The sequence below is a fragment of the Lissotriton helveticus genome, chromosome 1_1 (assembly GCF_964261635.1).
Source record: "Lissotriton helveticus chromosome 1_1, aLisHel1.1, whole genome shotgun sequence".
Lineage (NCBI taxonomy): Eukaryota > Metazoa > Chordata > Amphibia > Caudata > Salamandridae > Lissotriton > Lissotriton helveticus.
Genome location: NC_136057.1, coordinates 184,939,298 through 184,965,273, shown reverse-complemented (window position 1 = coordinate 184,965,273; position 25,976 = coordinate 184,939,298). Strand labels below are relative to the sequence as shown.

General features: G+C 43.3%; 1 long non-coding RNA gene across 1 annotated transcript in view; it reads right to left on the bottom strand.

Annotated features, from left to right (window-relative positions):
* The window catches only part of LOC144768474 (uncharacterized), a 381,170-nt gene extending 371,525 nt beyond the window's left edge, over window positions 1–9,645 (bottom strand). The window contains exons 1-2 of the long non-coding RNA XR_013598549.1: window positions 9,536–9,645; window positions 8,188–8,248 (exon numbers count right to left, since the gene is read on the bottom strand). This is a non-coding gene — a long non-coding RNA (uncharacterized LOC144768474). The remainder of the gene's footprint in view (window positions 1–8,187; window positions 8,249–9,535) is intronic.
* Between the last annotated feature and the right edge of the window lie 16,331 nt (window positions 9,646–25,976).

The following is a 25,976-nucleotide window of genomic DNA, read 5'->3' as shown; positions in this document are numbered from 1 at the left end:
GGGGTGCCCCGGTGTCTGGAGAAGCAGGATGTGCCTGATTTACTGGGACTGGCGGAGCGCGAACAGGATTTGCATATTCAGGGACTGTGTCGTCCAAATAGGACGAAATAAAAATATCAGCTGCGGTCGGTTTGTGACGTAGCTTGGTCGGAACTAATGGTGGCGGGAAATTACTGGATGCCTCCGGGGTCGCTTTTGGCAAGCCCTCGGCAAGAAGAGGATACATACCCTTAATAAGGGCATGCCTCTGTCTGTCTGACTGTTCGGCTTTGACTTGTTCACCTATCTCGATTAGTTCTTTTTCTTGGGCTCGCTCTAAGGATTCTCTACTTAATTCTGACTTTCTGATTTCTTTTTCGGTTCTTTTATGAGCTTCTTTGCGCCATAACTCGATGGCATCTTTCTGTGACTGTCTGGCTTTCTTTTTCCATAATGCCTCTTCTACTCGCATGATGCACTCGGCATCCCATGTACCCGATACGGGCCATCTATACTTTTCTTCTAACTGTTTGGTATACTCTACCCATAAATCTAGATACAATATGGCACTTATGCCATGTTTCTGATACATAAAGTGACCTGGACTGTCCCTGGGCGGGACGGGAACTGCTGCTTCCAGCAGACCCTTTCTAGTTTTTAACTGACGTAACTTGGAAAATATGGGCATGACTGAACTGTAATCTAGACACAATACAATACACAATGAACACGATACTTATTCCCCATTCACACCACGACATTAAAATACATGAAAAACATTTAAAATAACAGTTCGAACAGAATACTACCTGGAAATATTGAGAACAGAACGCATAAATTTTCTCGAGAACAGAAACTGACTAGAACAGAAACTAGATGCACTGCTGAAACAGTACGAAACTTACCGGTCTCATAAAGAGACACGTCAGGACCCGCATCCACCGAAGTGGACACTTCGTTTGTGGGACTGTGTACCACCAACCCACAGACCAGAGTCAATTAAATGGACCCTGTCTAGATACCACCCCAGTAACGGTACTCACCGGGCAGCAAGAACGGAAGGCCTCAGACTGGACTGGACTGCTACGACGACGGACGACGAACTTCGGACTTCGGACTTCAGTTACGGGTGGACCTCCGGATACCTCGGACCTTGGACTCTTGGCTTGGGCTCTGGTCGGGACTCGCCGCGTTCCTCCACCGTCTCGTCTGGATGCTGGACCGCCTCCTCCGTCTCCTCCGTGGGCCTGAGGGATACTTGAGCAGAAATATCTGCCACTGCGCAGAAGAGTTCCGTCACGACTGCAGAGGGTCAGGGGGTCGGCGTGGCTTCACCGACGCGTGGGGAAAGGGCAAGTCCCTGTTCGGGCGCCATTATGTGGTAAATAAATAAATAATACCCTATTTTTGACTAGACATATATCATAACAGATAGCTCAATAAATAAGAGTCAAGATTCGAGGTAGTGGGAGTTTTGCAGGTTTATTACAGCATAAGGACAGGATCAGGACAACCTGCATAGAAATAGGATGGCAGGACCCAGCAGCTGCTGGGGCTGGATCTGGGATGAGCGCGCTGACTTTTAATAACAATACAAGAGCATATATACATAACGCAAACACATAGCATTACATTGCAGTAGGCGTAGCAGTGGGTGGAGCAGAAGGCGTGACGCGTAGCAGTCACGAAAGATAAGGGTAAAAGTAGGTGTAACTGGGCGTATACATAGACATGTGATGCAAACGTAACAGGATATGTCATGAATGGGGCGGAAACCATAGAGGGGGCTACCTAAGGAGCCGGGACCTCTAACCTGGTGGTGCGCGCAAACTAGCAATGACGTATCACTAGGAGAAGCTGGGGGCTATGAACTCTGTGCTAGGAGCAGAGACTGAAGTCTGGAGAGTCAGGGCGACATGTACCTAAACCCTATCTAGTATCTGATGTTTAGAGAACATGTTGATATAAACTAGAAGTTAGGAGGGGAAAGGCTAACTTGATTCTAAGACTGGACCATGCATTATTCTACATGTAGTGCGTGATGAAGAATATTAAATGACCATTAAATGCAGTATTTCTCTAACGTGGAGACGTGAAGGCTAGACAATGACGGAAACTATTGATGCAGTTCAGTAGCTTAGGAATGCAGAGAAGGAGGACTGAACTGATAACTGGAATCATAACATATTCTTGGCAGACTCAGAGACTGAGCCAGGCTGGGCCGGGCACTGCGAGGCAGGAAGTAAGTGAAGGGTCGAGGATACAGGTGGGGGCTGTATCGCTCCTCAGTGAGGCTTTAGGAGACAGGAGCTGAATCTGGTGTCCGGGCCCTTTTGAGGCCTAGAAACGGGGACTTTATAATAGAATAACGTGCACACTGAGAAACGTGGCAACGTAGCTTTACATAGGCCTGATATTCGTAGTATTCACGAGGACTGGAAACTGGCATACTAGAGGTGGACACAACTGTAATTGCGTCATTAATCGGACATGGGGAGTACATATGCATATTTAATCATGCACACATAACATATGATGAATGACACGTAGGGACACAGAACATGGCAAAATTTACTTTTCCACAACTTGAAAAGGATTAGAACCAAGTTCCAAGAAAGGGGTTATTCGATCGCATGTTTAAACAAAGCAGAAGAAAAGGTGAAAAAACTCAGTCGCGAAAGTCTACTTAAGAGTGCTAAAAAATCAACCACAGAGTAAAAGAACGTATTTGTCTCGAAATACTCAACCAAATCTCGTAACATAAAAAAGATCATCCTGAAACGTTGGGAATTACTACAACAAGACGAAGATTTTAACAACACATTCGCAGACAGGCCCATTTTTGCATACAAAAGAAGCAAAAACCTAAAGGAGGAAATAAAATCCAAAAGCAAGAAGCAATCAGCAGAACATAAAGGAATGAAGAAATGTAACAACTGTGTTAACTGCAACAACGTAATGCAACAAACGTTTGTATCCCACCCCAGAACAGGCAAACAAATACCCCTCAAATTATCAGCAGATTGTAACTCGAACTTTGTGATCTACAGTATAAAGTGCCCATGTGGGCTCATGTACATAGGCAAAACAGAAAGGAAAGTCAAAACAAGAATAGGAGAGCATAAAAGCATGATAAGAACAAAGAACACGAATTCAAATCTGGCAGCTCATTGGCTAGAAAAAAGCACAATATCTCTCAACTTAGATTCCTAGTCATAGAGAAAATTGATATTATACCAGGGAGGGACAATCAAAAATTCTTGTCCCAAAGGGAAGTAATGCTGATCAAAAAATTTCAGACTATGGAGCCATTAGGATTAAACGACAAATTAGATATGGCCTGTTTTTTGTAGAATCAAGCTAGTAAATGAGTGCATACTTGAGAGTTTATCTTCACTGGATGATACCAGGGTGAAACGTTCAGCATTCCCAATGATCTAATGTATGTTCCTCCGTTTGTACCTATGTTTTCGTATGGCACAAGCATTAATCTGCATGCATAAAAGCAACTGTACATCATCTAAACAATTTACATGTAGTACGAGTGAGTATCCTTGAGACTAGAGATATAATAAACCACGTTCTGTTAACAATTTTTACTATATCAAAACAGACCAACGACTTTCTTTATTTTCTATGATCGTAAAATAGTTGTTACATAACTGTGTATTTGGTGGTCACACATCGCCTTAACAGCGCATTCAAGTAATATTCGCTATCTGAAGCGACACTTTTTACTTTTTACTTTTTACCAACTCCACTCTAAGATGGCGTTCCCAATAAACACACAGGAAGTAGGGTCGCTAAGAACTAAATATCCTATTCCATAATAGTAAAATAGTTATTACACAACCGTGTATTTGGTGGTCGCACATCATTGTTCAAATTCAAGGACAGCATTAGTGCATGGGGTTCGCCTTGACAGCGCATTTAAGAAATAATCGCTATCTTACGCCACACTTTTCACTTTTCACTTTTTATCTACTCCACTCTAAGATGGCGCTCCCAGAAACAAACAGGAAGTCAGGTCGCCAAGGGTTAGATATTCCACACCTTGTTCTAATGCTTCAATCCACCGCACCGAGTACAAACACCAGAGAACGCGAGGCGGAAAATTAAACCGGTGAGTCCCCTCTACGGTTTAGCCGTAAAACTCTAAGTCAGAGCATGTAATCAAAAAAAAACCCCACTAAGACCAGCTCTGACATCTATTTTTCACCAGCATAGAGACACGAAGAATACGTGGAGGACAGAGATACTAATATCCACGCTTCAGCCCCTAGCCGCCGGTCTTCGAGCCTGCGCCCGTTTAAGGTAAACATAGAACAAAACCAGGCAGTTTTTACGTTCATAGACGAGCGTCTAAACAGAAAATATAATTCACGCATTTTCCCCGCAGTGCAGACCGAGTAGCCCCCATTCCACTCAAGAAGCAGATAGCAGTCCACTCAGTCCTTAAAAAGGTAAAGAATACTTCGTTTATCCAGAGTCGAGTGTTTTCAAGGATATGAACATAGATGCTTTATGTTTAACAATGCCATGTTTGAAATGCTAAGCGATGCATTGGCTATACAGAAAATAGTTTCACTTGTGGTTATCACATATATCGTGTAGACATTTGAACCTGCCACAGAGTAAGGGAACATTATTACAGACACCAGTGTGCTAAGTTACTCAGAAAATGAAATGCAATAATTCTCTATATGTATTGATCGCTGTAGTACCTGCATAATGTGAGAATGGATGTAGACATAAACAAACATCGCACATGCCCCCACATGCATCAAGCATTTTTGTATTCGCAAACGGTGCGATTCCTTAAAATCGGCCGTTTGCGAATGCAAAAGTGCTTTTTGGGATGCATGAAGCAATTTTAGAATTCGTAACATGTGTGCGAATTCTAAAATTGCGGGTGCTTTTAAGAAGTCGCAGATGTGCGATTTCTTAAAAGCAATGCATCATTTTTCTAAAAAGTGAAAATTCGCAAATAGGGTGCCAAATTTACCGAGTGGTTGAACCACTCGGTAAATTTGGAAAAAGTGTGTAAAATGTGTAAAATGTTTTTTTTTTAACATTCATGTTACGGACACACATGTCCTTAGGACATGGGTGTGTGCAACATGATGCGAAAAATACATTTCAGGGGTGCATGGGGGGGTCCTTTGGACCCCCCCCTGCACCCATGAAATTTTCTAAGTGCCATTAGCAATTTCCATTGACTCCTATGGGCCTTTTGGCCCATAGGAATCAATGGGAATTGCGAAAATTAAGTTAAGAAATCGGTATTTCTTTGGGATTCGGTAAAAATTGCGATTTTTACCGAATCCCAAAAGAATACCGAAAATATTGATGCATATCATTTTGCATTTCTTAATTTGCGATTCCTTATTTTTCGCAAATTAAGAAATGCAAAAAGACACATTGATGCATGTGGGGGCAAGTGTGCAACACCTGTAAGAAAATGTAATGTAATAATATGTTATCCGTATGGATCATCATTTTTGTAGGACTTGTAAATATGTTATATTGGTGGTAGATTTGAAGCTCGAAAGTGCCTAGAAGTAATAATTCCTAATGATTAGCAAAAACAGTGACATGAATCAATTCTCTTTACAGGAAGGCCCCCGAAGAAGGGACAGGGTCCCGAAATGCATCGGGCCTGCTTTAGCTTCAGTTTTCTGTTTCACACACATATAATCTTTTATGGGCTGTGTTAAAGTGTGATCTCATTCACACCAAAGATTAAATGTAAAAATTGATTGTTTTGTATATATACGAAAGGAATGAATAGAATCATGACAAAGAAAAAATGTATATGATCTAAAAAAGCAAATTGGTGAATAAAACCATGTTGAAGATTCAAAAAAATCTAATAGTAACTTTGAAATCATTTTAGAATAGCAGTTAAAAATGCACAGCTGTGCATCAGGCCTGGGAGTGACTTTTGGTCACTACCCAATTCTTTTTAAGGCACGAATACTTCGCCTCTTTTTAGGAATCCACTTTCCATTGTCAATTCATCGCTCACTTGTTGATAATTTCTCAGTTCATTTGGCAGGTTCCTTACAGGTGGCCACTTACTTCGCACATATGTTGTTACTTTAGCCAACACAGCATCCTTTGCCATTCCCTCCTGCCATTCCTTCTCTGTTATGGATCCTTCACACATGATTGTAGCATCAATCAGCGCTACTACACATTCTGTGTCATCCTGTGCTTCTTCTTTCTGATTTTGTATAGGCAAACGTGACAAGCAGTCTGCTCTGCTGTTTTTGCCCCCTTTAATGTGCTCTATCTTGAAATTAAATTCCTGTAACTTTGACATCAATCTTAACAGTCTAAAGCTGGCATTTCCGTTGCCTCGTCCTTGACCATCCAACATGTATATTAAAAGTTTATGATCAGTCACCAATGTGAAACTTTTCCCCCATAAATAGTCCTTAAGTTTGTGCACAGCCCATACACATGCTAAGGTTTCACGCTCAATGGTACTGTAATTGATCTCTGTCTCATTTAGCCTTCTGGAGATGAAAGCAATTGTATTTTCTTCATTTCCCTTTCTTTGACAAAACACTGCGCCAATCCCTTCATTGCTGGCATCCACAGTTACTATGTTTTCTAACTGCGGATCATAGGGTTTTAGAGCAGGCGCATTTGCTATTTCCTCTTTGACAACTTTGAAGGCTTGTTCCTGCTCATTTGTCCATCTAAACACAACATTTTTCCTTAAAAGTCTTCTGAGTGGTTCTACTTTTTCTGCATACTTTTGCATGAACTTCGCATAGTATTCACTGAGGCCAAGAAATGACTTGAGGGTTTCCTTGTCTCTGGGTTCTGGGGCCTCTCTTATGGCTTGTACGAGATCATTTTTTGGCAAGATACCTTCCGCTGTTAATACATGCCCCAGATATTCAACCTCATTTGTCATGAATCTGCATTTGTCCTTTGAGACAGTCATGCCTTTCTTTTCGATGACTTCCAACACATTATCAATTAGCTTTAAATGGTCTTGTTCTGTCTCTGAATGCAAAAGAATGTCATCTTGGAAGGCTTCCACCCCTTTCATTTCCCCAAACAGGATGTCCATAAGTTTTTGAAAGACACCAGAAGAGGATGCCAACCCGAAAGGTAGTCTCACATACCTGAACGCCCCGTATGGTGTTATGAACGTAGTTAGCTTTTTAGACCTTTCGGATAGACAAACCTGATGGTATGCAGCTCTTAAATCAATTAATGAGAAAAACTTAGAACCTGATACTGATTGAAGTATGTCTTGAATTTTAGGTAGTGGATGGCAGTTTACAATTATGTTTCTGTTCAATGACCTCAGGTCCACACACAACCTGATGTCCCCAGTTTTCTTTTTCTTAGAAACAACAATTGCTGAAATCCATTCGGATTCATCTGCCTCTTCAATTACTCCTTCTTTGGTCAATTTCTCTAGTACCTCCTTCAACTCTTTCTTTATAGACAATGGTACAGTTCTTACTTTATGTTTACACAGTATGGCCCCCTCTTTCAATTTGATATCTTGGCTAAAACCTTTGACACAACCAATTACATTTTTGAACACCTCTTTATGCTTCTCTAGGGTGGCTGTCAAATCTGCTTTACACTCCTCAATGCTCATACTGTTCACCCATTCCTCTCTCAAGATAACTGGGTCTTTGGCTCCAGGCACCAAAATAACTCCCAATTGGGCTGGATCTCTCCACCCCACTAATTTCCTCCCTTTTTCTGCCACATAGACTTTAGTCTTGATAACTCTTCCCCTGAAAGTGACAGTGTCATTGAAATACCCTAACATATTTATTTCCTTCTCGCCAAATGCTTTTGGGTTTACATCTGATTCTATGAGCGTTACATTTTGCCATTTTTCATCAAAAAGTACATCTGAAATGGTTGTTATGGGTGCTCCAGAATCTGCAGTGAACTTAAGCTCAACTTCCCCAATTTTTACATCCCCTATGGGACCTTTAATCTTACCATCCTCCATCTCAACATAAAGGACAATATTTGCACACATTTCTTCATCAAAATTTCCTACAGTGTTTATGCTCATGTTGTTACCCATTCTTTTAGTTTTACACAATGTAGAATAATGACCATATTTCTTGCATTTGATACATTTCTTACCAACTGCAGGACAATTTTTGTATTCAGCTAAGTGTTCATTCGATCCACACCTGAAACAACTTAATTGCTTACCTCCTATTCTCCTTTCCCCCAAATTTTTCTCATAAGTCTTACCATCACCCTTCCTTTTGTCCTGTAAATAAAATACATTTGTGTTATTCCCAACATGTGATAACTCTTTAGTAGATACTAGCGATCTCTCGATTCCCCTAGCTATATCTATGACTTCTTGCAAGGTTGGCCTTTTGCACGCCAGCAATCTCTCCTGTACCTTTTTCGAATAACAGTAGAATACAATTTGATCTCTTATGTACACATCTGTCATTTCTTCATATTCACATTCCACAGCAAGTATTCTTAAACAAGCAATATATTCGTCAACTGTTTCCCCTTCTTGTTGTTTCCTTAGAGCAAACTTATGCCTAGCAACCATAATGTTGTTCTCCTCATCAAACTGCCTCTCTAATCTTTTCAAGGCTTCCTCATATTCATTTAGAGGTATAAATGTACCAGGCGGATTCTCATATTCGGGCAGGCTGTCAAAAACGTCTTGCCCAGCTTTACCTAATAATCCAAATAACAATGAACACTTCCTTTCTGCATCGAATGCTTTCCCATCTATTGATATTATATAATTTTCAAAAGCTCTTATCCATTTCTTCCACTTCATCGTGGGTTTTCCTGGCTCATCCAAGAAACAAGGAGGTGCACATATATTATTGCATTCAGCCATGTTTTCCCTTGGTTACTTGTTATTATGCAGAAATAAGCCTTTATATTTAGTTGGTTTATTTAGCTTTCTCACACAACCACTTGCTCAGAATATTTCACTTCTTTCCTTTGTTTCTTTTTTTTTTCCTTTAGTGTTCATTCCTCATTTTTATCTTACTGTATCACTGCCTTCTGGACATTTGAATATTTCCTTTTTTCCTTACTTTCTGGATTCAATTGTAATTCAGCACAATGCTCGTTGTATTCCCTGTCGATCTCGCTAGCGCGATAATTGTTTACACTGGGTAGTCAGTTTCTCAAAATGGCCGCACGCTGCTCACGCACGATGAAGTGTCTTGTAGCAGGCCAATCATACGCCAGTACGTTTATTCCCAGCGTGCTTCACGCGGTACAGCTGAGGTGATTCACCACCTTCAGCTGTTACTAGATGCTGACAGGAATACGCGCCAAAAGCGGAGCAACACCACAGCCGGTTTCCCAAGTAATTACCTTAGCCACAGCGCTCAATTTCATTTGTTATCCGCTGCCAAGTTTACTTCATGCGCTCTCATAAAATTGTCACTCCTTGTTTAATTCGCTGCGCTTACTTAATTTCAGCCAACTCCTTCGCTTAACGATTTGCTTCTCCGTATAAGCCACGTAGCCTTTCATTCGGACGGCATTGCCATACACAGCCTCATGTACTTACTCCGAAAAGCTTCCGTCTATTTCCCTTTCTGATCATTAGATTGCAGATTTCTTCAATCAAACCCGCTACTTCACGATGTTTCCTTTACAAATTCACCCGCAGGCCCTTCTATGTTCCGCAGTCCTCGTCGCCTATTGTAGTGTGACAGAGCAGGCAATCACAAGATTGTTGTCACAAGTATTTATTTCTATGATATAAGGGCCCACAGGGAGCGGAAACAACAACAACAGTCACGTCGGGAGTCAGCTGTCATCTGGCTGACAGTTACACTGACGTCATATAAATACCTCATGAACGTTCCATGATCTGACACCCGTGATGTCAGATCATGGAGAATGAAAACATACTATGAATGATAACCCCCGCACAATAGCCAACATCGAATGTACAACAGGGCGTTAACATTTCGAGCGGCAAGATGTGGGCGTTAACATTGTCCACAATGCGAGGAGATGGTGCTAAACCAAACAGTATTACAGCGTAATTGCAGTGCATCGTTCAAAGCCGCAATATTCACTCGCACACACATTCTTCCAACACCATTCACGCTCCATTCAGATTTGCAAAAAGACTAGAACGTGTCCAGCAGGACACTACATGTGGGATCTGTTTCCGCACAAACATGAATCCACTTTGGACATAACTGCGTGTCCTGCCGATATCTGCATCATCACCAAATGAATGGTACATTTGTTGTGTTTTGAGGGTGCAGCAGTAGGCCCTCTGTCGGCTGTCGGTGGGACTGCAGCTTGTGTACGTTATTTCCCATCCACTTCCACAGAGGCGCAAGATCCTGGACCGGGAGCTTGGTCTCAGCAGCCGCACGTGCGCCTGAGCTCAGATCAAAGGAGCGGGATCCTTTCAACCCTGGAGCGGGCACAGAGGCCACATTCGAGTCCAATGTTTATGTTTAGAGGTGGGGAGGGCTACAAGATCACGCCTTCTCCATTGAGCATGCGTGGGTCTCATAGCCTTTTAATCATCATACCCACAATCCTTTGGGCTATGTCTGCATACCTAGGATGCATTTACTAGATTTTCACCATTTATTTTCTGTAGACTTTCATTTTCATAAAAGCGCACGTGTTTTATAATAAGTGTATCTGCTTACTAAAATTGTTTTGATAGTCGCTCTATCTTTCCAGGGTATATATTTTTCACCCAACGCGCATAGGGCTCACCTACGTGCTCCTTGGGTGGCAGTGGGGCGCCTGCGAACCGTTGGGAATTCTTGGAGGAGTGTTTGTACCTCTTCGCAAGCAATCCATTGTCACGTAAAGTTCAACAGTAGTGTCAAAAAGTCTCTTGAATGTTGGTGTGTGTATTTGTGCAGCGAGAGTGCATGCCAATCCCTATAATGAGCGCCAGTGGACACCATCAGCAACCAGTGCCTCAAATTAAACGCCCTAGTGATCCCTGGCCTGACCAGGCCATGCATCTTCAACCATGTAATCACTGAAAATCACTCACATAGAGAGAAAGTACTAAGGGGTAGATTTACAAGACCACTGCGCCACTTTTGCGTCATTTTTAACATGGGGAAAATGACGCAACAGTGGCGCACAGGTCTTGTAAATCTGCCCCTAAAATCCTAGGAGCAATACGCTTAGGGGCAGTGTTGTAATGCCATCATATATCTGTAATGTTTTTACCTTATTTTTCAGAGCCATTGCCTTATGTTTCACCATGAGTCACGTGCTTACACGAGACTCATGGGGCCCGATTCACAGAACTAATTTAAGACAAAATCCTAAACATACTACTTTTGGTATTCACAGAGGTTAGGATCAAATCAAATCAAATAAAGCTTTATTCGATTTCAAGAAATCATAAAAGCGTGCAAATACCATTTATACAGACAATTTAAAAGAATTTTCACATGAACAGAGTTACAAAAATAGGTTTTCAGGAGATCATAAAAGCGTGCAAATACAGTTTATACAAACGATTTAAGAGGAATTTTCACATGAGCAAAGTTTCAAAAGTAGATAAAACATTTCTCCGAGGGTTAAAATCTACTGCGGTAATGTAAGCAAATGGCCTCATTTTACCCTAGTCGGTCAGTGTTGACACGTGTTAGTTAACTCATTGTATTTCTAAATTTCATCACTGCCATTAAAAAGCGAGAAACAACAAAGATAACGTCCACATCTTCTAAAAGCAATAATTTTGAATATGCAGGTTTACATGTTCTTATCCCCCAGCGTTTAAGTAAGGGTAAAAGGAATAATTTCCTCGGGGTGGTATACAGTTTACAAAAGAACGTGATGTGTATGTTACTTTGTGTTGAGTGGTCATCATGAGGAAAATTATATTTTGCCTTGTTCTGTGTCCCTACGTGTTCCCCATCCTATGTTATGTGTGCATGATTAATATGCATATATTCCCCTCTGTCCGAATAAAGACGCACTTATAGTTGTGTCCAACGTCCATATGTCAGTTATCCAGTTCCCATGAAAGCAACGAGTATTAGGCCTATGTTGCCATCATTTTACATTGTGCACGTATTTGTCGAGTTGCACCCGTTTCTAGGCCTCATGAGGGCCCGGACACCAGATTCAAGCTCCAGTCTTCTGTAACCTGCTCCAAGCGAAGCAGCCCCCACCTGCATCCCTGACCCTTTACTTACTTCCAGCCGCGCAGCGAGGTGCCCGGCCTGGCTCTGCCTGCCTGCCAAGAATATGTTATGCTTACAGTTATCAGTTCAGCTCCTCGTCTTTGCATTCCTTTGCTAACGAACTGTAGAAACATCTTCCGTCATAGTCTAGTCTTTATGTCTCCGTGCGAGAGAATTACTGTATTAATATCCATAGAAGATCCCTAGCACATACAATATATGTAGAATATATGCATGCACCAGCCTTAGTGTCAAGTAGCCTCTGTCCCGCTAACTTTTAGACTCTATCAACATGTTCTCCAAACACTAGATACCAGATATGCCATAGGCTCATGTCGTCCTGACACCCAGACTTTAGTCTCCTCTTCTAGAATAGAAGTCAGAGCCCCCAGCTCTCCTCAGTCACACGTCATAGTCCGTTTGCGCGCACCACTAGGTGAAAGGTACACGCTGCCCAGGTAGCCCCCTCCATGTATTCACCCATTTTTTTGACACTTCTGTGACGTCTACATCACATGTCTTCGTGCCCGCCCTGTGCACGCCTTCTTTTCACGCCCATGTGTCTCTTATCTCATGTTCGTCATTCATACCGCCTACTGTATGTAATGCCTTTGTAACGTTTTCATATATATATCATGTACTGTTAATTAAACGTTGCAGCTGCCATCCATTTGATTCCATTACAGGCTGTCCCGTTCCTGTCCCTTCCCTTATGCCTGATTAAAGCCTGTTAAACTCAGGATACCTCGAATCCTGCCTCTTATTTATTGAGCTATCTGTTTTCTGTTTTAGTCAAAAATAGTACCGGTAATTAATTATTTATTTACCACATAATGGCGCCCGAATAGGGACGAGCCCCTTCCCCACGCGCCGGAGATACGACGCAGACCCCCTGACCCTTCTACAGCCGTGACGGAACCATACCGTGCACGTGCAGATATTTCTGCTTCAAGTCTCCCTCAGGCCCACGGAGGAGACGGAGACTGCGGTCCGGCATCCAGACGAGGCGGTGAGGAATGCGGTTCGTCCCGACCAGAGCCCAAGCCGAGAGAACAAGGTCCGAGGTATCCAGAGGCCCACCTGTAACCGAAGCCGAAGTTCGTAGTCCGACGTCGTAGCAGTCCAGTCCAGTCCGAGGCCTTCAAGTTTCTGCTTCCCGGTGAGTACCGTTGCTGGGGGAGTATCTAGACAGGGTCATTAATTTGTCTCTGGTCCGATGGGTTTGGGTACACAGATCCAGTCTTACGTGTCCACTTAGGTGGATACGGTCCGACGTGTCTCTTTATGGGACCGGTCTGTACTGTTTTAGCAGTGCATCCAGTAATTCTAGTAAGTCTGTTCTCGAGAAATTCTAGTGTTATGTTTTCTGTTTGAACTGTTATTAATGTTATTAATGTATTTCTATGTCGTGGTATGAGTGATTTGTTTTGCTATTCATTACTGTGCTTATTGCGTATTGTATTGTGTTTCCAGTCCAAGTAAGACATGCCTCTGTTCTCTAAGTTACGTCAGATAGGAACCCGGAAAGGGTTACTTGAGGAATCAGTTCCTGTCCCGCCTAGGGACAGTCCAGTTCATTTTATGTATCATAAGCATGGCTTAAGCGCCATATTATATCTAGACTTATGGGTCGAGTATACAAAGCATCTCGAAGAGAAATATAGATGGCCCGTATCAGGTACATGGGATGCCGAGTGCATCATGCGAGTAGAAGAAGCATTATGGAAAAAGAAATCCAGACAGTCCCAGAAAGATGCCATTGAGTTATGGCGCAAAGAATCGCACAAAAGAACCGAAAAAGAATTCAGAAAAGCAGAATTAAGTAGAGAGTCCTCAGAAAAAGCCCGAGAAAGGGACCTTCTAGAAGAAGGTGAACGAGTTAGAGCAGAACAGTCTGACAGACAGAGAAATGCCCTTATCAAAGGTATGTATCCTCTTCTTGCCGAGGGCTTGCCGAAGGCAACCCCGGAAGTACCCAGTAATTTACCGCCACCTTTAGTTCCGACTAAGCTACGTCATAAACCGACTGCAGCTGAAAATTTTTCTCTCGTCCTATTTGGACGACACTGTCCCAGAATATGCAAATCCCGTCCCGCCTGCTCAACCTCAACACCCTGTTAATAATGTAATTCCTGTTCCTCCAGCCACTGGTCCCGGGAACCCTGTCCATGTGCCAGTACCGCCGGACCAGTCCACGTCACGTGTCTTGCCAGTCACTTTACCAGTACAGTCAGTATTAATTGACGATTCTAGTTTAGGAGCAGCGGGGGGAGGTGCGCCTATCACCCCGCCTCCAGTAAAACGACTGACGCTGAGAGAAGCAGCGTTACAACACACGCCAAAGGTAAATACATACGCAGACCTCAAGCGACTCATTACCGATTGTATATATGATTCAGTTCCAGGGGAAGGCCACATGTTGTTATATTCAGTACGTTTACGACGAGTTGTCAACTATTTGGCTACTCTACCCGATATGAAGGAACACCTAGACAGAATATATCGTTTTATCCGTACAGGGGAAAATCCAGAAAGTGTTCACGAAGCTATGGCACACAGGAAAGTTGAGATTCAAGACATGATTTTACAGTTCCTGATCAACTGTACAATAAGAGAACAGGATTATCCTGGTAAAAACAAAGATGAGATGAAAGTCCTGACAAGGTGGAGTGATAATATATCCGAAGGTAAACACAAGACACAGAATAAGATAGAATCCATGTACAAGAAAATTCGTAAGGAAATTCTAGATATACACGAAAGAGAAAAAGCAAGGGTAACGGAGAAAGAAAATGACTCTTCAAGTGAAGAGGTAGACAGCGAGAATCCCGACAGAATAGCGTATGTAGGTAGAACTAGACTTTCCGACAGGCACTCACGTCTAGATTACAAGAAAGCTTTTCCTTCTCCAGAACCAGAACACTGTTCCCTTGAACAAGTATTCCAAGCTACCGATAAAATTCTGAAGGTACGAATAGGCTATAGCGAGCTCAGTACCATGCATGAACAAGAACTAGCCCGATCAGCAGTCCGATGGACTAGTGATTCTATCACGTTTCCAGATGTAATAGTGGCTCAAACGTTCCTGAAGCTGCCCCCAGCCGAGCAGCGACTGGTGGGTATGTACATGATCCAGCACCTCATTACACTGTATGAGGATCAACATTCTGATCCAGGTCCTTTGTATGACGTCCTGAACGAATTACTCCTAAACCGATGGAAAGGTCTAGGTACCGATTTAATTAGTGTCATTCTAGAACAGCGCCACAAGTATAGTACGTTCCTGACTCCACATTTTGTTTCTGTTCCACCCCCAGTAAGAAAATCATTCTATATAGACAGACAGAATCCGTTGCGAGAAGTGCATCCTGTTAAGGCACCGGGAGGTGAGCTCCAACGAGTATTTGTTTACACCCCTCTCACGAAAATAGAACTTCTGGAAATGAAAAAGTTAATACCATGTCATGATAAAGATCCAGCAGGGTTCCATCGAGAACTCAAAGATATGCTCCGTATGGGAGAATACACGTACCCTGATATCATTAAAATGTTAAAGGTCCTGTTGCCTGCGGGCATATATGAAAAGTTAAAAGAAAAAGAATGGGAGGTGGGAGAGAAAAAGATTGATTGGACAGCATTAGAAGCAGAAGATAACACACGAGTTCCAGGTACCGGTCTTGGGGATAAAGCTAAAGCATTGCCCAAACTGTTAATACAAGTCTTGCCAAGATTACTAGCTAAGAAAAAGGAAGACTGGGATGCTATCTCAGCCTGTAAACAGAAACAAGATGAAGACACCAGTGATTTTTATTCTAGATTTGAGAAATGTTTCATTATTAATAGCGGTCTGAAAACAAGTAGTGAATCGTATCCACATCTGTTTGTTACTAAATTAGTTGAGAATTCTTTACCACAAGTTAAGAATCGTGTACTGAAAGTCGAGAGTACCTGGCAAGCTAATACTCCGTCACAGATGCTCCAGATGCTCCAGTATCACCAGAACAGAATTAGAGAAGAACAAGAACACGAAAGGAGACGTATGAAAGACACGAAAATGAAAGTACTAGTTGCACAATCTGTTCCCCAAGACAGTCAGAAGAGGGGTCCGAATCAAGCTAGTCAGTCTACAGTTCCTGTTAAAGGGACCTGCAATTATTGTAAACAGTCAGGTCACTATATAAATGAATGTGCCGTTCTGAAACACAACATAGCTACGGGTAAGACAAAAGAGAGACCGCGTCCGCCTAGACAGGAACATGTTCTGCAGAATACGCAAGCACCGCAGAACGCACAACAGTCAGTTACAGTACCGCAGCCTATAGCTGCCACACAGCACGTTACACAGCAAATGTACCAGTATGTACAGTCCGAATATCCAGACTATCAGCAGTATTCATGAAACAGCCTAGAGAGGGAGGTAGGCTTGCCTCTCATCGAGATTCCTGTAGAGGGTCCCTATGTACATAGTCAAGTATTAGGGAAAGACAGAAAGTTTCTGATTGATACAGGGGCAAGTAGGACTACTATCAGTCATGACGAGGTTCCAGGGGCTCCGCTCTCAGGCTCAAGAAATGTTTCCCTTGGATTTTCAGGAAAGCCTATTGTTAATGAAATATCGAAACCAGTTTCTCTAGAAGTTGGTCCATTGTCTCGAACTACAGATTTGTTACTCACAAAATCATGTCCAGAAAACTTACTTGGTATTAAGACATTGAAAGAATTAGGTGCAATCATTTGTTGCTCCCCAGACGTAGTAAGATTGTTCCTGCGTGACTTTAAAGGTCATTATGTATTACATGATTTTGATCCAAGATTATTGAATGTACCACAGCATTTATGGGCGCAAGGTCCAACTGATGTAGGTTGTATGCACATTACACCCTATCGTGTCACTCTGAAGAGAGGTGTTGTATTACCCCGAATCCGACAGTACAAATTGCCACCCGAGGCTGTAGCAGCCTTATCCAAAATTATAGACGAGCTCATTGCTCAAGGAGTGGTTGTAGAAACTGACTCCAATGTATGTAATTCTCCTATCATTCCAATTCTCAAACGTACTGATCCAAATGCACCTCCAGTTTATCGATTAGTGATTGACCTTCGAGAACTTAATAAATGTATCATACCCCAGTACCCAGTGGTTCCAGATATTTCTTCCCTATTGACTACCATTGATTCCGAAGCTACGTTCTTTACTGTTATAGATCTCAAGAACGCTTTCTTCAGTGTCCCCATTCATCCAGACAGCCAGTTTCTGTTCGGTTTCTGTCTAAATGGAAGAAGCTATAAATTTACACGAGCTCCTCAAGGTTTCACAGAAAGTCCCAGTATTTACAGTCAAGCACTTAAACGACAACTAGACAATATTCACATGCCAACTGACACTGCCCTGCTCCAGTATGTCGATGATCTACTGATTACAGCCAGTTCTGAACGTGATTGCGAACGTGCGTCACTGACGGTCCTGTATTTCCTGGCAGAGATGGGGCACAAGGTGTCCCCTTCGAAACTGCAATTCTGTGTCCAGCAAGTGGTATACCTTGGACACTTACTGTCCAAGAGGGGTAGGCAGTTGACACCTGACCGTATCCAGTTAATCGCACGTCTTCCACAGCCCAAGACTCAGAAGGAGGTACGAGCTTTTATCGGCCTCACTTCTTACTGCAGACAATGGATCCCTCAGTACGCATATCTAGCCAAGCCACTGATACAGTTAACGACACAGGAGGCAGCCACATCGACTGTCCTCCCATGGACCCAAGAACATACACTTGTTTTCAATGAGTTAAAGAAAGCCTTATGCCAAGCACCTGTATTAGCAACACCGAACTACAGTAAGCCTTTTACACTTTTTGTCACAGAACGTGATGGTACTGCATTATCTGTTCTCACACAAGATCAAGCAGGACAGTACAAGCCTTGTGCTTATTTTTCAAGCACATTAGATCCAGTAGCCCAGGCTCTGCCTGCGTGCCTCAAGTCAGTTGCAGCCACAGCTCTAGCTATCAGACAAAGTGATTCCATAGTGTTAGGATATTCCCTGACAGTACAAGTTCCACATTCCGTGGAAGTTCTTTTAAACCGAACACAGACACAGCACTTGACAATTGCACGATTAACAGGTTATGAACTGACACTGTTTCAGCCACACATAGAAATCAGACGCTGCAACGTTTTAAATCCTGCTACACTGTTACCCTCAGTTACTCCAAATCCTGCCACACATGACTGTGTGGAAGTTGTGAACACCATGACAAAGCCAAGACAAGACTTGACAGACATTGCATTACCTGATCCCGACCTGACACTTTATGTGGATGGTTCATGTATGAGAACAAGTACAGGAGAACTAGTAGCCGCGTATGCAGTGACTACTGAAACTGAAGTTATAGAAACACACCGTGTTGACACCCTGTCTGCTCAAGCAGCAGAGCTCATTGCTCTGACCCAAGCCTGCATACGAGCCAAGAACCTGAAAGTAAACATCTACACAGATTCACGTTATGCATTCGGAGTCGTACACGACTTTGGAGTGCTCTGGCAAGAAAGAGGTTTCATGACCTCTCATGGAGCCAAGATTCAGCATGGCCCCCTCATTCAAGCTCTGTTAGATGCAATACATTTACCGACAGCTATTGCAATTATGAAATGCAAGGCACATACGAAAGTCACTGACATTATTTCCCAGGGTAACGACCTGGCAGATTGAACAGCCAAGCTTACAGCTCAGACTCCAGACTTTCCAGCTAACACGACACAGACAGACGTTCCAGTTCAGTCTACTTGTATGACACTTAAGGACCCTACACACGATGTCTTAGACATCCAGTCACATGCTACCCCAGATGAAATCAAGAAATGGTCTGAACAAGGAGGGGTCCAGACAGATCAAGGATGGTTGACGAAGGGAAAAGCCACATGGTTTCTCCCCGACTCTATGGTTCAAGTCATTATTACTACCGCACATAGTCCAGCACACTTAGGAGAAAAGGCCATGTTGGACAGTATTCAGAACCTCTGGTTTAACAAGCACCTACGAGCAGCAGCCAAGCAGAAAGTGCGTACCTGCATGATCTGTTGTCAGTTCAATCCAGGTAAAAGTGTCCCGGTGGAGCAAGGTGGATTCCATCCTCCTGACCACCCTTTTGAAGTCCTCCAGATGGATTATATTCAGATGGATCGATGTCGAGGTTTCAAGTATGTCCTCGTAGTTGTATGCGCTTTGTCCAGATGGACAGAAGCCTATCCAGTCCCAGATTACACTGCCGCGACCACTGCCAGGCAGTTGGTTCGTGAATTTTTCCCACGCTATGGATTGCCGAGAGTCGTGTATTCAGACAACGGCCAGCCATTCTCATCAGAACTCATGAAACAAGTTTCCCTTCTGTTAGGGTACCAGTGGAAGTTCCACTGTGTACGACACCCCGAAGCGGCTGGTCTCGTAGAGAGACATAATCAGACATTGAAAATCCGCATTGCGAAAGTATGTACAGAAAAAGGCGTAGATTGGTTGGTAGCACTGCCAGTTGCCCTTTTCTACATGAGAATGGTTGCACACTCCAGATCAGTTCTGTCCCCGTACGAGGTCGTATTCGGCCGTCCTCCAAACATGTGGGGTACACCGATGCCCCGAAAGATTACCGATGTTTCCAGTAATATGCTGACAGATTACCTGGCCTCCTTGATGCTTGCACTCCAATCTTGTCGTTCACAGGTTGCCGCTGCCTTTCCGGACAACACCCAGGTGAAACCGCATGAAGGGGATATGGTCTTGGTTCGCAACTTCGATCGTTCAAGTCCGCTGGAGCCCCGCTGGAAGGAACCCAAGTTGGTGCTTCTAACAACAAGGACTGCCGTCAAGCTAGAAGGGAGGAAAGGCTGGGTACATTCCAGCCACGTCAAGAAATTTTATGGACTCAAGCCTAAAACTCTTTTCAAAGACTGCCCCGTTATCAAGGACTGCCCAGATACAGACACTGAATCTAAACTTCCCCTGTTAGAGAAAACTCCGCAGCAGGAGTATAAAGCCAAATTGAGGTCTAGCAAGTCAGACAGTTTAATTGTTTAAGTCCCTCTCGGGTGAAGTGGTTAGACAGGTTCCTGACATGTATGAGATAGACCCACATAGTGAGAGAGATAGACGAAAGCTCAAGAAAATGTCCTATTGCAAGTCTCTCCGAAGTCGCTGTATTATTACTTTGATCGTATTATTGTTTCTGAGTTTTATGGTTACAGGCATAAGTTATGTTTTACATATGTATCTTCCTCCTACTGTTTCACATGTACATTTTTCCTCTAATGCTACAGTAGAGCACACTTTTAGTGAACTGCCTCCACACGAGTTATCCTATCGACTTGCCATGCGTAATAACACTTTCATCAGAATGTTACATTATTCACACCAGACCAGCAATGCCACTAATTGTTGGGTGTGTGGTCGACTCCCCCCTTTCCAGACACCGAAGGGAGTTCTGCCACTCTTTCCCTATCCATTTTCACATAATGGTTCATGTGGAGCATGGTCCACGTTAACGTCATCTTCAAATGATATGTCCCTTCTGAATAGAACATGTTTCCCAGACAAGGAAGGTCTTTCCCATAGAACAGGGTTAGATCTCGAGAATGAAGTATATGATTTAGGTAATTTCTCCTCGAATTTCATGGTTTTGAATGTTCAATCTGAAACTACTCCAGATTTGCCTGCTATTTCCATTCTACCAGTGAAAGGTGAATTATGTGTCAGAAAGAAAGGTTCGGTATATCTAGGACACAGTGATTGTACTACTGTGGTAGAGTATAGTGACAGTGGGAAATCTACTTTCAAAGCCTCACGTCACTCTTATTTTGTATGTGGTCAGACCGCATATGTACGTCTGCCCCTAGATTGGGATGGAACATGTTACATTGCCTTCCTACTGCCACCAGTTTTTCTAGCCCCATCCGATTATCACAGAAATACCCATCTAGTACACGTTAGACATAGAAGGGAGATCGAGTCCCCGATTGTCGATCAAACTGAAACTGCATTAGAACAGTATCAAGACTTCAACAAAGGTTTCTTTTTCTTTATAGGTCCTGTCCAGAATAGTAAGTTAATACGTAGGCTAACCAGAACCCTTGAAGCAGTAGTGAATGAGACTACTTCTGCTCTAGGTAACTTAACTGAAGAACAATCTGCTATGCGTTTTGTCGTTCTTCAAAACCGGCTCGTCCTTGACGTCATACTGGCCGATAGGGGCGGAGCTTGTAGAGTCATCGGATCTAGTTGCTGCATTTTCATTCCTAATAACGCGCCGTCTGTTTATTCAGCTATAACCAGACTTCATAAGATTGCCCATCAGTTACACCAAGATCCAGGCACCTGGACATGGTCCGGTTGGCTCTGGAGTATAATTTCTGCCTGGGGATGGAAAGTATTGTCATTTCTGGGTATAGCAGTAATGATCGTATTCAGTTGCTGTCTCTGTTTACAATGTGGCCCTGCGATTTGTGGCTTATGCGCTACATCCTGTATTCCTAGTCCAAAGTCCCGTTCCAAGAAGATTCGAGATGAGCAAATGATGCTATATGAAATGATAGATGGTATCATGAATATTGATGTTTCCTGATGGAAACGTAGGGTCAAGGAGGGAATGAGGAAAATTATATTTTGCCTTGTTCTGTGTCCCTACGTGTTCCCCATCCTATGTTATGTGTGCATGATTAATATGCATATATTCCCCTCTGTCCGAATAAAGACGCACTTATAGTTGTGTCCAACGTCCATATGTCAGTTATCCAGTTCCCATGAAAGCAACGAGTATTAGGCCTATGTTGCCATCATTTTACATTGTGCACGTATTTGTCGAGTTGCACCCGTTTCTAGGCCTCATGAGGGCCCGGACACCAGATTCAAGCTCCAGTCTTCTGTAACCTGCTCCAAGCGAAGCAGCCCCCACCTGCATCCCTGACCCTTTACTTACTTCCAGCCGCGCAGCGAGGTGCCCGGCCTGGCTCTGCCTGCCTGCCAAGAATATGTTATGCTTACAGTTATCAGTTCAGCTCCTCGTCTTTGCATTCCTTAGCTAACGAACTGTAGAAACATCTTCCGTCATAGTCTAGTCTTTATGTCTCCGTGCGAGAGAATTACTGTATTAATATCCATAGAAGATCCCTAGCACATACAATATATGTAGAATATATGCATGCACCAGCCTTAGTGTCAAGTAGCCTCTGTCCCGCTAACTTTTAGACTCTATCAACATGTTCTCCAAACACTAGATACCAGATATGCCATAGGCTCATGTCGTCCTGACACCCAGACTTTAGTCTCCTCTTCTAGAATAGAAGTCAGAGCCCCCAGCTCTCCTCAGTCACACGTCATAGTCCGTTTGCGCGCACCACTAGGTGAAAGGTACACGCTGCCCAGGTAGCCCAATCCATGTATCCACCCATTTTTATGACACTTCTGTGACGTCTACATCACATGTCTTCGTGCCCGCCCTGTGCACGCCTTCTTTTCACGCCCATGTGTCTCTTATCTCATGTTCGTCACTCATACCGCCTACTGTATGTAATGCCTTTGTAACGTTTTCATATATATATCATGTACTGTTAATTAAACGTTGCAGCTGCCATCCATTTGATTTCATTACAGGCTGTCCCGTTCCTGTCCCTTCCCTTATGCCTGATTAAAGCCTGTTAAACTCAGGATACCTCGAATCCTGCCTCTTATTTATTGAGCTATCTGTTTTCTGTTTTAGTCAAAAATAGTACCGGTAATTAATTATTTATTTACCACAATCACATGGACATATTAATTTCAATGAGGCCCAATCATTCTGTTTTGGCAAGGTGACCAAGCGGAAAAAGATCCCTAGGCGCAGCCTAGTTAAAAGCATGCGAGCATAGGGTGCTTTTTCGATCCCAAGGTAGAGTTGTAGGCCTTTAGTGGGAGTAATTTGCTGATAGCTCAGGGTAGTACCTCTGAGTTTCTCAGTGTCCCATCTTGCGCTCTCTAAATGTATGAATAATAGTTTTTTAAGGGCAGATCTGGTCAAGGTTTGTAGGGTCTCTGGTTCATCGTAGAATTCAGGGTGTCCATTGTTAGAAAACATCATTTGCACGTATCGCAACCACTTGACTTTTGCTGCCCCGTCCAGAGCCATGCAGTCTTTAATAAGGTTTCTGTTCAGTTTGCACTCTTCTGTGGTCCAAATCTTATGCCAGAGCAAGCAGGGTGATATTTTTACGATGTCGCTAAGGTATTTAACGCCGGTCTCAATGTGAGTCATAAATGTCGACGTGGTTTTGGACACACCTAGTAAGTAACAAATAAAAATGTTCTCGCAAGTTTGTAATGAGGACACATTCTCGAAACCCCAGATACCTGCACCATATGTGGCCGTAGCTATACACTTTGCCTGGTAGATCTGTAGCATTTCTCTAGTGGGTTTGCCCCCAATTTTGGCTGCAAAGGTTCTTAAAGCACCTATAGCACGGGAAAAGGCGAGTTTCCTGGCTGACACTGCGTGTTTCCACCTTCCCCACCTGTCAAACATGATGCCCAAATAGCAAAAAGAGTCTGTAATGGCAATCTTTTGCTGATCTAAATATATTGAGCATGTTGGTCTGTTATTCTTTTGGGAGCAGGGCATGGAGAAAGTTTTGGATATGTTCACCTTTAAACTTCTTTTACCCATGTAGGATGAAAATTCATTTACTGCTCTCTGCAGACCTACTTTGGTCCTGGACATGATAGCCGCGTCATCGGCGTATAAAAGGATGGGTACAGGCCTACCATTAACAGCCGGGAAATCGCTTGACAGGGTTATTAAGCTCTCAGCGATAGAGTTTATGTAAAATGTGAAAAGCAAGGGCGCAAGTATGCAGCCTTGCCTCACCCCTCTGTTTATGGCGAATTTTTGTGAACATTGCCCCTGGGTCCCAAATCTTACTCTAGCCCCTGCATCTCTATATAGTTCTTTGATGAATGTGAGGATAGTTGAGTCCACCCCAATGTCTTCCAATGTCGACCAAAGCAGCGCGTGGTCCACACAATCAAATGCGGAGCTGAGGTCGACAAAGGTAACAAAAAGGTCCCCTTTTTTAGCCTGCGTATATTTGGAGACTAATAGGGACAAGTTTAGACATTGCTCCAGTGTCCCTAGTCCCTTTCGGAACCCATATTGGAACTCCAAAATAACCTTCTTCTCTTCTTCCCAGTGTTGTATCCTCTTAAGGACAATCCTTCCAGCTACTTTCATGAGTCCGTCCAATAAAGATATTGGACGGTAACAAGCCGGGTCGTCCCTATTCCCTTTTTTAAATATGGGAACTACGATCGCGTCCGACCAAGTGGTAATGAAGCCACATTTATTTCCCATATTTAATACGTTAGTTAACAAGGGAACCCAGAAGTCCGGTTCTGATTTGTAGACATCCACTGGGGTGTGGTCAGGGCCCGGGGCTTTGCCTAAAGGACTTTCTCTAAGGGCATCTTCCACTTCTAATGTGGTAAATACTAGTTCAATCGGATAAGGAGATGCTGGAAAGACGGTAAGCTGGTTATCCTGGATTATGCTGTCAGTGGGTGAGGTCGCCTTCCCGGGGTTCGGGGCATTACCCTGTGTATTGTTAGAATAAAGATTACCATAATGTTCTACCCAGAGCTCAGCCGTTATAGCCACCTCTACAGAGTTATCTCTGTCTTTTGAGTTATAAACAGATCTTATGACTTTCCAGAAGGCATTGCTATCCTTAGTCCTGGCGGCTTCCCCCAGAGCTTCCCAGGCCTCCTGCTTCAAGGTCGCCCTCCGCTGTTTAATTGCCAGCTTATAGTCATGTCTCGCTTGGCGAATTTGAACCCTATCTTTTGGATCAGCGGACAAAGCTTTCTTTAAGTTTTTCAGCGTGGAAGTGCATCTAGAATCAAACCACCCTCAGGTATGCCTCCCATTGACTTTGCAGTTCCTGGTCAGTGCATTTTTTATGTGGCGCTGAATGTTGGAAAAGGCAGCCATGATGCTCTCTGGGTCAGTATCTTCCTCTAAGCAAGCAAATATGTCTGTGGAACAAGAGCATATAAAATTTTGAAAGAAGGATGTTGGGTTCATTTTCTCCCATTTAATTACATACCCATTGGTCTTAGTTAGGGTAACCTCGAATGGATATAGAGCCCCACTAGGTTCCTTTACCTTGCTTTCCATGAGATTTACCCCAAAAGTGATGGGATAATGATCACTCATAGGGTCTTCCCCCGTTTTCCAAAAGGTTATGAAGTCAGGGTGAGTCGATGATATAAGGGCAAAGTCAATTGTAGATTTACAGCCTCTTCCATTATACGTTGGGGCAAAGGGAACCGGGGGGGAGCATGCCTGGTTGATAAAAGTGAGGTCAAAGGTGAATATAACGTTGTTAAGAAAAGACCCCATGTTGGAGTGGGAGAAGTGCAAGGGACCGTCCTCCCCTAGATCTGACAGGCCGCACAAACCTGACTCAGAGGACGGACAGATGGTACAATTAAAATCACCCACCCACAGCATTATGTGATCCCCCGAACCTTGATCTCTCAGTTTATGGATGTGATGGATCATAATGTTCAAATTTGATTCCACTTCACTAGTTGGCAAATTATTGTAAAAATTCACAAGAATCACCTTTTGCGAGATGCCCCATTTAAATAGTATGATTTGGAAGTACTGGTTAGATTTAAAATTACAAACTTTTACATCCCCTGTGTTCGAGATGTATGTGCACAAACCCCCCTTGTTGCGCCCCTGGGCTGATGGCACCGCTGGAGAATGGAAGGTTCGGTAGCCCAGCATGTGTGCTTCCTCTATAAGC